Here is a 10,490-nt window from a genome sequence, read left to right on the forward strand (position 1 = left end):
CACCGGTCCTCCCGGCACCGCAGCGTGCAGCGGCACGAACGCAGCCCGCAGCCCACCTGTGAGCGGGGCATCCAGGGGCGCATCCGTAGGCAGCCCTCTCCTTATTGGGCTTATAGGTAGGAGTTTTCTTTCCAACTACGCGCTGTGTAAGATGTTCACACGTCAAGTCAAAAGGGAGCAAATAACGAAAGCGATAGGCGGATATAGAAATAAAAAGCTCCAGAGAGCGTTCCCATTCCATCGTGCTTCAGTGCCTTCTAGGAACGTGTCCGTCCCCAGGTGAGCGGTCACCTCGATGCAAGCGGCCACCCCCATCTGCTCCCAGCAGTGCATGGGCACGGCGTGCTGTTTCCCATATGAAAGCTTCCCACATTTGTAAAAGCGCAATTTAGGATTGCTTAATAAATCAATTGCAAGAATATGATGTGAAACTCTGTAAAAGCGTTTTATTACAATTTCTTGGCTGCTTCCTTGAAGTTAATTGCTTCCACTCCTAATCCTCCGACGCTGCGGTGAAAGTGCTTCGAGCTCCCCGAATTTTAAACGCGGGTGTAAAATGTAAGCACTCAGCTTCCACCTAAAACGCACTTTTAAGAGCGCTGGCAACGCTTCTCTGCCGTTTAAAACTTGGGAAGATGGGAAACTTCCTCGTGTTCCTGCAGGCTGCAGCCCCGGGAGCGGAGGGACGCGAGGTGGCAGCGCTGAGCCTCCGCTCCTGGCGTGGGAAGCGCCGGGAAGGCAGGGCCGGGGCTCCTTCGCTCCTCTTCCTTCCTCCTACATCTTGCCCTCTGGACCCTTCGCTGTCTTCATAGTCCCGCTTTGGACGCTTTCTAATAATTTCATAATCCTCTTACATTCTGGTGCCCGTGTGCAGATATGTTTTAAATAAGTAGCTTTGTATTAAAAAATAAAAAATTTAAAAAAGACCAAACACTTCTTACTGTTTTTAAGAAAGTTTGTGATTGTAAATGATGTTAAAGATATAAACAGAAATAATCAGGAAGGGTTTTTGGAACCTTCCAGGTTTACAGCTGATTGTGCTAAAACAAGCAAGAGCTTGGGCTGGGTGATGTCCCTTCCAAACTAGCCTTCCCTATGATCCTATGAATGTGTGAGATGACGATGGATATTCTGTATCTGTTGCTTGTGGAAACATTACTGAAACATAGATCAGTAGAGATTCATTGTCTCCTGCTTTTTCCTGCATAGCCACATTTCCATCACTGGGTGTCATGCCATAATTTGGTCGATTCACCTTCCTGGGCTACTCTTGTCTAGATGATGGGTCCATTTGGATCCTGGTGCATTCTCTGGGACAGAGCCACACCTGCATCTCCCACCGTTCTCTGGATAATAGGCATGCCTTTGCACTACTCTGCTCTCTGGCCCATAGACATGCCTGAGCTCCATGGTATGATGGAAATCCCTCGATCCTGCACCACCGTCTTGATAGTAGGCATGTCTGGGTCTGATGTCATTCTGTTGGTAGTTGGTATGCCAGCACCCCATGCTGTCCTCTTGGTGGCTGGCAGGCTTGCTCCACACACTGTCTTCTCACTGTTCTCTGAATATGGGGCATGCCTGTGCCACACACCATTCTCTTGATAGTGGGAATTCCTGTCTCCCATGCTTTTCTCAGACTAGTAAGCATGCCTTGGCCCCATGATGTTTTCTGGCCGATGCCCACACCTGTGCTTTGTGCCTCTCTCTGCACAGTCCTTGTGCACGTGCTGCTTGCCATCAGGCACGTGATTGCTGGCCACTGCTCTCATGCAGTTGTGGCTCTTGTAGCTCCCGTTCCACTTGATCTCCATGAGATGTGCCGTCCCCTGATCTGCCAGGAACCCCCTCTCTCTCACTCCACACCAAGGTGGGCAGCCACTCGCCTTCCTGCTCTGGCTTCTCTCCCCTTCACACTTGCATGTATCAGAAGGCCTAAGCTCAGCAAGTGGTGGATCAGCTGCCGATGGTGCTGTACATATATGGTGGTGGCCATTGTAATGTCTAGAAGCCACTATGACAGCGGCTGATGGATGTGGCCAAACCTGGCTGTGTTGGCTGTGGGGACACGGGAAACAAAAGCCCCATTCTTTGGGATGGCTCCCCTGCACCATTTTGCTATGCAGAGAGAAAGTCTGTACTTGGACACAGACACTGGCCCATGCTCTCACCTGCCCAATGGACACTGCTGATTCTCATGCCTGACCAGCCTTTGAGTGAAAAACCTAACACCAGTCTTGACCCTCACCTGATGCAGCTCCATGCCATTCCCTGGAGTCCTGTCCCTGCCACCAGAGAGCAGAGCTCAGTGCTGACCCTCCTTTCCACTTGTGAGGAGCTGCAGGCCGCCACGAGGCCTCCCCTCAGCCTCCTCTGCTCTGGGCTGAACAAGACAAGGGATCTCAGCCGTTCCTCATACACCTTGCCTCACCATCTTCATAGCCCTCTTTGGAGACTTTCTAAAGGTTTTCCCTCTTACCTCATGGTGCCCAAAATTGCAGGCAGTGCTTGCCCCAGAAGCATGGCCCAAGGCTCAGTGTTTGAACCAGCTCCATCAGCTAAAACCTCTCGAGCACATTGAATTAATACTGCAGCTCTCTCCCCTCTCTGAAGCTGATGGCTGCTAGTGCCCAGTCACTGATCTGCACCTCCTGCACTCAATGTTTTCCACATCCTCTGCTCTGTAGGCTGTGAGAAACAGTGCAGAGTCCACTCTGGATTTTTGTAAGCTTTCATTAGTTGATTAATTGGGGAAAAAAGGGTGCAGACAGGCATGGAGGTCCCCTTTGAGGCCGAATTTACCTGTGAGCAGCAAGGCGGGTGCTTCACCCAGGCACATCTTGAGCAATAGCATCAGTTGGTCACTAAGCAAAGCGAAATGAAATATTCTGGCTAATTAAAGCAATTCCTGGGACATCTTGCTTCCTGTCAGTCAGTGACAGGCATCAGCATGGTGAAGAAAGATAGCGTGTTATATCCCTTAAAAAACAAGGAGCATATTTCTGTCTGCAGCTGAAATTCATCTCTGTGACATATATTTTGCCTTGACATTCTGTGCTGCATTTTAAATAAGTGTATGGTGGCGATTTTAGCCTTCTTGAGTTGGAAATGACAAGGCCAAACCGCAAGTGCCTTTTCCACCATCTTTCTGTGCCCATTTTGATACAAGGATTACAAGGTTGATGAGATACTGGTGATAAATAAGGGGGAAGAAGCCTGGCTTTACAAATAACGTGGTAATAGCATATCTACATGATCAAAGATGAGTGTGCCTAGAGATCAGGTGTAGACTGAAGCACTGAAGTGGGCCCTCCTTCATCCTGTGAGTGAGAAGGAAACTCCACTGTGCAATTGCATCATTCTCATTCATACTGCTTTTATTCAGTGCAATTTACAAACACTTTAAACCCTCTGCTTTCTTTGTTAAGAAGAACATTTATTGCTCAGAAGTATTTTACGGAGGATATCATTTACTCAGGAGTGAAAATTTGTTGCCTAAAGTTGTATGGTGTTTTTTTCCTTTGAAAATGTACATTCCCTTACATTTCACTTAAATACACACAGAAATGCATTGCTCTTGCTATGAGAATGCTAGCTCGTTTAATACAGTAAGTAGGTAAGGAGCCATTTGCATATACATATTTATATATTTATGCATATTTAATTCAGATATTAATCACTTATATGGAAATGTTTGGTTTGGGAAGGCAGAAGCATCTCCCCAGAGATATTTAATTAGAAAATATGATAATACTTTCTATCCCGTATTCACTTTGGTGACGTTTTAAGTTTCAACTTGTTCTCTATGAGCAACACATGTTCAAAAGCCTTGTTAAAAAAAAAAAAAAGAAAAAGAAACTTGGAAAATACACTGCATTTATTTAGGGAAGGACTGAAAACCTCTATGCAATCATGTAAGACACTATAAATGTATTACAAAACAGAAACAAAACCAAAAAACAACTGAAGGTAAGAAAAGCTTTTACTTTAAAGCTGCTTTGGCAGGTCTTTTCTGAAAAGGCTGCAGAGGAATTACCAGTCTGCTGCATATGGATCAGCAGATTGCACAGATATGAGCTGGGCTGTGGTGGGGCTGCTCCATGAAGGGCAGTCCAGGAGGAGAGGGAGCAGAGAGGAATGAAGAATCACAGAATGATTTGGGTTGGAAGAGACCTTAAAGACTATCCCACTGCCATGGGCAGGGTTGCCAGCCACTAGGCCAAGCTGCTCAGGATCCCATCCAACCTTGTCTTGAATGCCTCCAAAGATGGGACATTCACAGCCTCTCTGGGCAGCCTGTGCCAGTGCCTCACCACCCTCTGAGTAAAGAATTTCCACCAAGTATCTCACCTAAATCTCTACTCTTTTCATTTAAAGCCATTCCACCTCATACTGTTACTATCAGACCACCACACATCTCTGTGCTGTCCCACAATACTTCTTCCCAGCCTCTTGTGCTCCTTCAGCTCCCCAGCTTCTCCTGCAGACTTACTGCCCTTGCTCTCATAACACTCAGCTCCTCTCCTGTCATCTCCAGAAGGGAGCAAACAGCTGTGAGAACACAGCTCAGCAAAAGCCCACGCTGTATCAAGAATGAAGTAATCATTCCACTCATTTCCATAGTATCGTGATGTCATGATGGAGCTACAAAACCACCATGAGCTCATTTAAATTCTGTTTTCTAAAGACCATGTATAGGGTGGTTGCTTGCTGTATGATTCTGTGTGTGAATGACTTCTGATGTTAGATAAAACGTGGCTTACACTTAGTGTTCCTGGCAGCAGTGTCCTGCTGCTAAGGATGGCCTTCACGTGGCCTATCATTTTCTGATAGTCCTGCTTTAGACAATGTTTGGCAATTTTTATCATAAAACTACCTTTGTACTCCCCTCATTTAGCCCTATGACCTTACAAAATAACAAGTTAATTTCTGTCAAACAAATGTTACTTAACTTCGTTCTTTCAATTTGGTGTTTCTGATGCACAGTTCAACAGAGCAACAGCAAGTTCTGGTGGGAAGAGGCAGAATACATTTTAATCCAAAACAAAATAGAGAAAAATATATTCTTCTTAGCTTCTTTTTTCCTTTTGTGCTCAGTACGAAACCAAGGCTGGCTTTCTTCCTGCTTTCCTTCCATGTAATTGTTCTTAATGACGGTGGTGCTGTGACAATTATTAAGTATCTTTGCTAAGTAGCTTTTTCAGATGATACCATTCTGCCTTGCTAGTGTTTATTCTGTGATTTCTGTCACCTACTTTTCTTGTGCAACTTGCACAGAATGAGGTTACTGCTTTAATATTAGAACTGAAATATTAAATACTTATTTTAAAAAAACAGAGGTATTTTCAAAAGCTTTTTTTTTTTTCCTTGAAAGAACTACATCTTTTTGAGCAGAATGTCAGAAACAGGAGGTGGTAGGGTTCTATACTACCCTTTCTACCAACATTAATCTAGCAGTCACACTCCTGAAGTGTACATATCAGTAATCTGAATATGCAGGTGCGCTTAAGTGAGGCAGGATGTCTAAATTTGCATTGCTTTATAGAGTCTGTGTTTAAGTTTGATTAACTGCTATCAGAAATAACGAATTATCTGCATGGAACCTCAGGAAGCCGGAATAGTATACATTCTTTTGTTGACAAGATTCAGGCATTTTGCATATATTATCACAAAATTTTAAACCTCAGCTCATGTGTTTCACAATTAGACACAGTCTAGCATCTTACCTAAGTATCAGAAATGAACTAAAAAACCCTGAGCAGTTGATTCTTGCTTTAAAAAATCTTTGATTTATAGAATATTGTATAAGAGGATGCCAGTTTGTTTTGTAGATTATAAACATAGTAGTTGAAAAATGTGAAAAATATCTTGCTCTCGATAATCAGAGCACTCGCATGAAAAGATTACCTGCTGAACCACACTTTGTTCGATTTATCAGGACTGCCTTTGAAGTTTGAAGTGCAAATCTTGCTGGTATATCAGAAAACTTGCCTGTATTCAGGAAAGACCACGTACAACCAGTTGGTCTATTCTTATATCCATTTCATTCAGAGGAAAAACAAACTTATGTTAATGCTGGATAGAGGGACAACGTGCTCTCAATGTTACCCGCTTAGGTACAAACTAAATCCAATAGGGAACCAACGCCAACAATCAACCTCTGAATTGGAACATGTAGGTGCTGTGCACCTTGTACCCCACTGTGGGAGTTTGGATGTACTTTCTGTAAGTGCAGACTTGGTAGTTTCTCAGTGCTCTCACCCCCATGCATCTAGCTACTGGCCAGATCTGATCAGCTTCCCCACTGTCCCAGTCACCTTGTGCAGGGCTGGTGTTTGTGCAGCTGCTTTACAGTCAGCACTGGGAAGCCACCCCTAAATGGGCACCAAGCAGGCAAATGCCTTTTTTTTTTTTTTTCTTTTTCTTTTCTTTCTTATACATTTTAACTTGCATCATTATTCTGATTTGCTTTCCTGAGTGGATATGCAAATGCCAGGCGGTGTGACAAAAGGAAGGAAGGGAGATGCAGGGCAAGCCCAAACCGGGTGCTGGCAGCTCTGCCAACAGGCAGAGTAGACGTGGTGTCCCCAGGGATGTGGAGTGCTGCCCCATGCCCCGCACACACCTCTGCTGGTGTAGCATGGAACAGTGCAGCTGGTTCCTAAGGTAAATGTTTTGTTCAGAGTGGAAGTAACCAGGATGCAGCGCCGTGATGTGTCTCTGAAAACTGCCTTGCCCCTGGGATGTAAGCAATGCTCGTTCCTGAGGTGTGTGACTTTGTCAGGAAACACCCTGGGGGGCAACGGGCGCATTGCTAAAGCGAGCACACACACAGGCACTGTCCTGAGGGATCCAGTGTATGGCCTCTGTATACAAAAGGAAAAAAAAAATTCATCATCAGACACCAGTAATGAAACCACTGTGGGGAAAAAAAATAAAAAGAAAAAAGAAAAACAAAACAAAACAAAACAGCCTTAACATTTAGATTACAGAGTTAAAAAGATGAAGAGTATAGAGTTCCTGCAGGAATGGACACTGGAGATGCTTGCTTTTTGGGATGGATGTACCCTGCAGGGTGTAGTGTATGGGTAGAAATGCCTGAGCAAGCTGTGAAATAAGCCAACCCAAGAATCAGGAACATCAGGAGGTGCTGAGATCTCCCCTTGGTTCATGTGTCCCACAGCTGTGGCTAAAGGCTTCTCCATCCTCCAAGAGGCCCTGGCAGCAGCTGGGCTCTGGCTGCAGGGCAGCTGTGCCCCGCACTCCAACTCCTATCCCTCTGCATGCTGAGGTTATTAATTTCATCTTCAGAATCACACATAGCAACATGAATTGCCCATCTACCCATGAAGATAAAAATCATTCCAATTTACATTCCTCAAGCAAACTATTTCTGGTTTTGCATCTTCTTATCCCCTACATAAAACCCTGTCCTTATTGCTGTAACTGAAGGAAGCTTTGCTGATCACACACAGGCACATGCTGATGTATTTTGTAATCTTCTACCCCTCATGCTTACATTCAGTTGCTGAGTTTCTCAAAATGCATGCTGCTGTACATGCTGATATTGACGGCAAAATGAAAAGGCTTCATGCTGCTTCTTGGAAGTGCTCAATATCTAATGCAAAAATTGCTGCAAGTGAGGGGAGCAGAGCTGATGTCTGACTGCTCTTTGGATTGCTCATGGATTTCTAAGCAAATCTAGCCATGAAGGACATCTGACACCCGAGTGTCTCACAGAGGCAGTCGGCGTTCCACTCAGATATTTGATTGCATTTGCAATTTTTTGCCTGCAACTGTTCTCCCTCAGGAATACGGGGCAGTAGCACAGTGGATAACAGGACAGGGGTAGCGGAATTGCTGTTTAATGCTGACTCTAACATTGCATGTGCAAGGAGGACAAATTGCAGCATTGGTGCACTTCCAGCAAGCAGTTTGGCAGGCACTGGCCCTGCAGCCGGAGGGCTGCTCCCCTGCCAGGCACCCTGCTGCCCTCCTAGGCTGCCAGGGCCACGTCCTGCAGGCAGCACTGTGCTTGTCTCCACTTCCCAGCTCTTTCATACCCTCTCCTGAGTGTAGCGAGCAGCGTCCCATTCTGCGCATGCAACCAATCTCCTCTTTCTTTGTCCTTTATTTTTTTCCTCCTAGCCTAAAAATAAAGAGGACTGTTACTCAGGGGATGTCGGTGTCTTCCTCAAGGGAAAAATACGCCTGCTGTAGCTGCTGGTGTGTTAATTTATATTCAGATTGCACTTTCATTCAAAACCATGGGATATCTTGAGAGGGCCTCCTTGAAGGCACTCTCACTGCAGGCTGCTTTCTCACTCAGAAGAGCTGTGCTGGTGAGATACAGCCGCTTTTGCTCGGCTCACTCCTTCCCTCTTGTAAAGCAGGAGCAAACTTCATACAAACTTGAAAAACAAATCAGCTGCATGCAAGTTGTTCCTTATTATTTCCTCTATTATTTACCGAAGGGGAAAAACATAAAGGACAACAGTTAGTCTGCATTCATCCCAGTAGCTCGTATAAAGCATGTGATTCTTATGTTAAGTAGTAATTTACAGATGGCCAGGTGCAATCAACATATCTAATCTTATCGCACATTTGTTTTATTCGCAGCTGCAACAGTTGGTGTCAGTTAATAGGTTACTAACCATGAAGTGTGTTTATTTCCTTTTATCCTGCTTCAGGGCTACAGAAGTGATTTGTAAACTGTCCTGGCTGTTGAATTTATATTTAATTTTTGTGTGTGGATTTTTCTTTTTTATTTAGTTTGCAACTCTTAGGAAGAAAAGAAACACGTTTTTCTGAGAATCCATTTTGTTTTCATTTGATCTGCTCCTTTTTCTGTGGATTTAGAGACTTTAAACCAGTTTGTTTCATCTCTGAGTTTTTAGCCTAAGGTAGAACAGAACTTATTGGTCAAATTTAAAGTTTTTCTTTTTTAAAAGACTAAAAAATGATGTATCACTGATGAAGAATTCAGTTTGCCCATCAGCCATGTGGTGGATTTAGCACCAGTCCCTCTAAGTTATCAATCACAACCTGTATAAGCTGAATTTAATAGTAGTCACAAAAAAAAAAAAAAAGGATTAAATTCTGTTCTTAGCCTGATGGCTCATGCTGTGGGCACTGAGATATACAGATATACATACAGCAGTAAACCAAGAACTAGATAATATGCACAGCTCTCCATATAGAATGGTATAAAATTCAAGAGCCTCTTTAAAATTAATCTATTTAGCCTGTAATGATGAATCTTGTCCTCATTTTGTAACAGGGTGAAAGTTTCAGTTGTCTTGCTTTTCTTTTTATGCTTTCACTTACATCAAGACCGTTTTGTGTTAGACAAAGAGTGACACTGTAATAATTCCTCTACAACTTCCACACTTAGATGCATTTTGCTTACACATATCTTCGGATTTGTTTCCCAACAAAGGGGTTTTAATAACAAAGAGAACAGCTATTGGCATGTGTCAATGAGTTTGTTAATTAACCATGCGTTCTCAAAAGTAATGAAGGTGCATATATTACCAATTTTAACAAAAAAGTGACATTAAGAGAAAAGAATCTTAGGTCCTGGTGCTGAATATGGTATTGAAGTACATAATAAGAGAATCACAGAATCACAGAACCGCCAAGGTTGGAAAAGACCTTCAAGATCATCCAGTCCAACCATTCAGCTATCACCAATAGTACTCACTAAAGAACCACAGAATCATTTGACTTGGAACGGACCCTTAAAGGTCATCTAGTCCAACTCCTCTGCAATGAACAGGGACACCCACAGCTCCATCAGACACTCAGAGACTGGTCCAGCCTGAATCTTGGGTGTCTTTGTTGGCTGAAATCTGCACAGATGAGTACCTCAGACCTTCCTTCCCAGCCTGACGTACATGCATAGTAACTGGCAACCATTACATGTATGAACTCAATGGAGCTGAGCAAATAACGGCAGGGAATAATTTGTCTGTCACATGAGCCCCTTTCTCTGCAGATATTGTTTTCTGATGGATTGGAATTCCATCCAATCATTTTTTTTTCTGATGGGAAGACTCTTGTGCAGGCCGTGCTGAAATCTTTCCACCCAGGATTACATACACACCAGTTACTCTATCACTGGGGCTGCAGACAGGATCATCCAGATTGATTAATGCATTTTAAAATGTATGAACATACAATTAGGCAAATAAGGCCATCGTAACAATTTCTAAGCTTCCTGTCTAAGGAGTTTCTGCTGTTGAGAGGTAAAGATACTGCGCTGTCTGATTTACTTCTGAAATCTGAACTTTATTTCACAGGTTGACTGTTTGAATAATTGACTCCTTATGCTTGGTTAGACATGCTAATTCCAGTCTATTTCAGAAGACACTGATGCATGTGTGCACGTCTACCTGCTGCAGCACCTCGTCCTTCACACTCAGCAAGTCCCTCACTGTATGCAGTGCAGCATGGCGCTTGTCTCCTGTTGCCAGCCAGCACCCTGCTCC

This window comes from Meleagris gallopavo, chromosome 3, assembly GCF_000146605.3.
Source record: "Meleagris gallopavo isolate NT-WF06-2002-E0010 breed Aviagen turkey brand Nicholas breeding stock chromosome 3, Turkey_5.1, whole genome shotgun sequence".
Lineage (NCBI taxonomy): Eukaryota > Metazoa > Chordata > Aves > Galliformes > Phasianidae > Meleagris > Meleagris gallopavo.